The sequence below is a fragment of the Ornithodoros turicata genome, chromosome 2, assembly GCF_037126465.1.
Source record: "Ornithodoros turicata isolate Travis chromosome 2, ASM3712646v1, whole genome shotgun sequence".
Classification (NCBI taxonomy): domain Eukaryota; kingdom Metazoa; phylum Arthropoda; class Arachnida; order Ixodida; family Argasidae; genus Ornithodoros; species Ornithodoros turicata.
Genome location: NC_088202.1, coordinates 58,202,887 through 58,208,222, shown reverse-complemented (window position 1 = coordinate 58,208,222; position 5,336 = coordinate 58,202,887). Strand labels below are relative to the sequence as shown.

The following is a 5,336-nucleotide window of genomic DNA, read 5'->3' as shown; positions in this document are numbered from 1 at the left end:
AACAACATATTCATTTTTAACTGGTTGCATCCAAACCAATGTTCTGATGTATTATTTCCTTTGTTGTCGATGCACCATAAAAATTGGAATAATCATCATCAATGCAGGTTACTTCACAGCTGCCTCGACATACTCAAGAAATGGGTGCAGAACCTGCGTAATGCCCACAAACTTTGACTACCACCGCACCTCCAGAAAGTAAAGGCATATGTGTCACATGGGATTTTTAAAGGCATTCACAGTATATAATACCTTGTATGAACCGTTGTTGATCTAAGCAGCCTCTACAGTACACTCTCAGAAATTAAAACTTGTCAGGGAACTGTGATAATTGTTTCAGTTAATAGGCGTGCACATATACGCTATAAGAAAATTATTTATTGAGAATGCACTTGTCTGGCTACTCATGTTGTTTACATCTACTGTTGATCACATTCACTTATCACATATTATATTCTTATATATTAATATATTATCACATATTCAATCACATTAAATTTAAAATTTAGCATATATGAGAAAATATCAGGAGGGAAGTTGCTATTCATTGCTCATTCCAACCTAAAATTGAGTGCTACAAATTTAGAGAGCGTACCTGACCATTGTCATTCCTAAAATATATATTGCCATTGTAGCAAGGTCACAAAACAATAAATGTAGTCTTTTGCGACCTCCCTGCATGTTTATTGTATCCTGAAACGCATAAGTGCAAGAAATAAATCTTGAACTTGAATAAACTTGATGTTGTATAAACTTGACATAAAATGTTGAATGATATAAAATATTGAATAAACTTGAACTCGTATATTCTCTTTACTCATCATCAGTGATCTTCATTACAAAAGCATATCGTGTTAGACTTTTTTGTTTGCGTTTCACAGACTGGGTACACGAGGGCCAAAATGAGAAAATCACAACTGTTTCAAGCTCCAAATAGTCCTGTTGCAATTTGAAGACCATACGTGGAGCTGCATTTTTTGGAACATGCTCCACATAACAAGCATGACAAAGTCAGCACTGGATAGTAGGACCCCGTCCCCAAGCAGCTTTTCTCACGCTGCAGTTGTATTCAACAAAAGCATGTGAGTGCTGGAGAAGGACATTCAGTTTGGCATAACCGCGCCTGCAAATAATCAGAAGAAATAAAGCAAGAAACAAACACACATAGAAGAGCTGTACCTCAAAAAGAGATAAGTCCTGTGTCTCAAGGAGGTGTTACCACTTTCTAAGTAACTTAATTGATGGTGGTGGTGGTGGTGGTGAAGGGGCTTGCCGTTGTCGGCCTCACGTATGTGGGCAACGTCACGACTGACGCCCTGGGGAAATGTGCGTCCTGGGCCGACTTCTAGGGGAACTGTGCCGACATATGTCTGAAAGCGTCTGAGGAAAACTTAACTTAAAACCCAGAAACTTAATTGATTAAGCTTACATCACTACCTGATTAACTGTCCTAACGAGTGTGATCTAATTGCGCGAAGTAATTATTTGGGCTGCTCCAGTGTGTCCATATTTGCGAGGCAAAGCACCGCTGTCGTTTACTAAAACACTCTTTCTAAGGCGATGCTTGATATAAATCATACTAAACGCATACACGGCTAAAACAACGGCTGTGATTCTACAGAACGATCTCTTTCTGCCATGCGAGTATATCTTTTCCCTTTCTTTATGGAACAATTTTTGTCCAGAACGCAGTACGGGATATTATATACATGGTTGTTGTTAACCTCAAGTCGTTTCTTATTGAAATATTGGCTGGGAAACGTGTTGTAGTACAATCCCCAGCGCTGCACTGCAGTGACGGTCTAGTTTCGGAATGCAAAACATAACGTAATTAAGAATCGAACGGCAGGACACATGTGAAACACTGTTAGGATACATCAGTATACTGGCACCTTACAAATTGTGTGATGACAAACAACGATCAATGCTAGCAGCGCTATAAATACTCACAATCTCTGTTGCCTCCCATTGTTTTCTATGGGCACACACCTCACTTTAGGGCCCACCAACATGGCGGCCCGAAGGCACGACTCTCCCCCACGATCCCCTCTCCCATGCGCGATCCAGCCTTTATACATAGAGATCAGTGGTTGCAACAGGCGTTCCAACGGTGCTCGCTCGGATGGAGAACAACGGAGGATGTGATTTTGTGACGTGAGGGGTAAGCTGATAGCGTATGTTTCTTGGTCGTCTGTCAGCTTTCACTAAGTGTGCGATCACACTTCAGGTCCACGGCTGTTGTCCTCATGGGGGTCGAACTCGCTCAAAAAAGCGTGACCACAAAGGAGCTGCCATCCGTTGGTCATGGAAGGTGTTCCTTTCCGTTGGTTTCTTCATTCCGCTAAACTTGACGAGCTCGATTTTCAGAATTCATCACTTGCCCTCTAAATTCGGCATACTATGTGGGTATCTCACATGTATTTGTTAAACAAATAAACAGTGAATATTTTCCCACTACATCACTTGCTTATGTGCTGTCGTTCGTTTGTTACTTTATTATCGCGAAACTCGACAGACCAAAGCAAGGAATGGCGGGTGGTTTCGTTCTTGTCATATCCGAAGAAAGATGAAAGTCACTGAAAAGGTTAGCAAGCTGTAGGACTCGAACCCACATCTTCTGCATTGCCGGTCCAGGGCTCTACCAATTGAGCTAAGCTAACACGCCTTCTCAGCGACTTCCAGGGTGCGTCATCTGAAGGGTCAAGAGCCCTGGACCGGCAATCCAGAAGATGTAGGTTCGAGTCCTACGGCTGGCTAACCTTTTCAGTGACTTTCATCTTTCTTCGTTAATTGCTTAGGCAATTTGAGGCTTTGTATGTATTTGTCCCTTCTATGTTGTTCCAGCCTCAGAACATCAGTTGTGTCATATTGCCATATCCGGTTCCCGCAGCAGGTTCGCAGAGCAGCATGAAGAAGTTACGGTTTACTGTGTGTATTCATCTTTGGACTATTGTTGTCTTCGGAAATACATGCCTACATTTGTTACGATCTGTAACGATTTATTGATTTCGCTCGCAAAGCATACAAACGCCACTTCAGCACGTCATAGTGCTGAAGTGGCGTGCATGTTTGTATAGCGTACATGTTTATCTCTGTTGGTGGAAAGGAAAGGGTTGACGGCGTCGCAGGTAATCTCATAGATAAAATATGATTCACCTTTGATATTACAACGTTACCTTGTGATTCCGATAGCACTACTCAATTCTGCACGTATCCCGAAGGTTCGTACGCACTCAACGCAATTACACGGCTTGCTTCGCTTCCTACGCTGGACGTTGTTCCCTCCATCGGCTCGTTTCCCCGTTTGTTATGGATGGATGGATGGAGAGTAGGGGCACCCCTCGTGGGCCTCTTTGGAACAAGGGTCCAGCTTTAAATATGCGGACGTCCCACGTGATTGCACAGGGCTGGCACCAAACTGAGCAGCTTCGCTGTAGTTGGGGGGCAGAAATTCGTTCACTAACACTGTTCATGACCAACGGATGGCCTGCGCCCGGGCGGTTACGCTCGGAGATAGGAGAATCCCATTGACGGCGCGCCAAGTACGTTCTCTAGAGTCTTCCTATATTTACTCTATGGTTGTCCTGTGTTTCATATCGAGCAGCGGCTGCTGCCTTGCGCTTGCGTCCCGTCAGGTAAGCATGTACAAGAACATTTCTTGTCAAGAATACGTTCGTGGCCGGTGTTGCTTCTGCTAATTTCAGTCTCGATTTTACAGGCTTCGCTTTGTGGAATGGTAAGCTTGTGAACCAACTTACAGGCCGAACTGACCAGTTCGTGATTGAACACTCAATTTCAGACCTGGCTTTCTTCATGCGCAATTCAGTTGGATCTTAAAATGTCCCGAGATCCATCGTAGCCTGATCACCAGAAGAAACGCGGACTGCAGGGAGTCATGTTGTCTACGCATTGTGCAATGCTTTGTGACATTGAAACATTGTACGCGTGAAACACTTCCCGACAGTGTGCGCAGGATGTTTTGTATGATTGTGTCAACCTGGATACCACTTTCAAGGTACGCGTTTTCGTAATAAAATAGTGTGTTGTTCAGTGCCAGATTTCGCGTGTGTGTGTGTTCTATGCGCGTCCCGAGTGTGTGAAACTCTTTCAAATTGGACTTCGCTGATGCCGGCACGATTCCCTTTTCCAAGTCAGGTTGGGAGCTTGAAATGGCACTGCGACATCATGCACGAAACGGTGCGCCGTAACTTATGTTTTATCAGGTTCGCCGTACCTATCAAATCATGAGGCACATTTTTTAAAAATGTACCTCATATTCATGCGGTAAGCAAGCGTTACTCGGCGTGGAGTGTACAACGAGATTTTGCTTTTGATGTGCTTTATGCAGCACCCCGTGCAGCGCCTATGGGGGCACCACAAGCCAATCCCCTAACGGGAGTAGCGGACACTTTTTCCGGGGATCGTAGCACACTCCGCGGCCTTGCCGCCCTGCGGCCTGCTGCATCATGTTTACCGTAAGCACCTTGATATTCCAAACACAAAAGCAGTAAGCTATCCAGTTCTAGAAAGACTACTACTGCAGAGCGCAGAGATGTGGCACGTGTCTAATACGTATAACTGCACCAGCCATGACTGTGTTGCACGCCCGATGGTGTTATCGTGAAAGACAATGAGGTATGACATCTACATGTAGAGCTGGAGTGTCCATACTCACGTGCGAAAATGGACATCGTGGACAACAATAGAAGGGAATTATATATTCCTTACCTAGCTTTCGACGAGGCCCAAAATGCAATATTAAAGGAGTACTGCACTTCACGCAGGTGTGGCTTTCAGTATATGTGCTTGGGCTCGAGAAATTCTGTTTTTATGTGTATTGGACAAAACAACAAGGCTGTATTCAAATCTTGCGACATGACAGCTCTCTTTGTGAAGCTGTTCCCAGACTTGAAGAGTTTTATATTACGGACTTTGTACACATCCTTAGCAAAGCCGCTATGTAACTAAGACTATGCTGTGTTTTTAAAAGTGCTTGTTGCATTTTATATACACGGTGCAATTTTGCTTTGTGACGCAATGTAATGATCTGAGGACCATTGAAACTGTTGTTCCAACAGCTTTGTAATTAAAAATTACGTGTTTAGTATTTATTTTATATTGTAGAATTAAAAAATCTGATGCAAGGTTCCTAACTTTATTCAAGGGTGTAGCATGGCTGCATGGTACAGGGAGTTGCAAAAAAACGCGATATAAAAAATCAAATAAATCGGATTCATTTGATTTAATGAACCTCTTTAAGTCTTCCTCCTAACTGACCATTTTTCTCATAATCGTGAAGTACGACAATGTCTTAATAATTCGTAGTGATTCATACA

At 43.3% G+C, this 5,336-nt stretch overlaps 1 long non-coding RNA gene across 1 annotated transcript; it reads left to right on the top strand.

Moving 5' to 3' along the window:
- The first annotated feature begins 3,506 nt into the window (after positions 1 to 3,506).
- Positions 3,507 to 3,940, top strand: LOC135383550 (uncharacterized). Its single transcript, XR_010419937.1, has 4 exons — positions 3,507 to 3,542; positions 3,605 to 3,635; positions 3,719 to 3,736; positions 3,800 to 3,940. It is a non-coding gene; the product is annotated as an uncharacterized LOC135383550 (long non-coding RNA).
- The last annotated feature ends 1,396 nt before the right edge of the window (positions 3,941 to 5,336 follow it).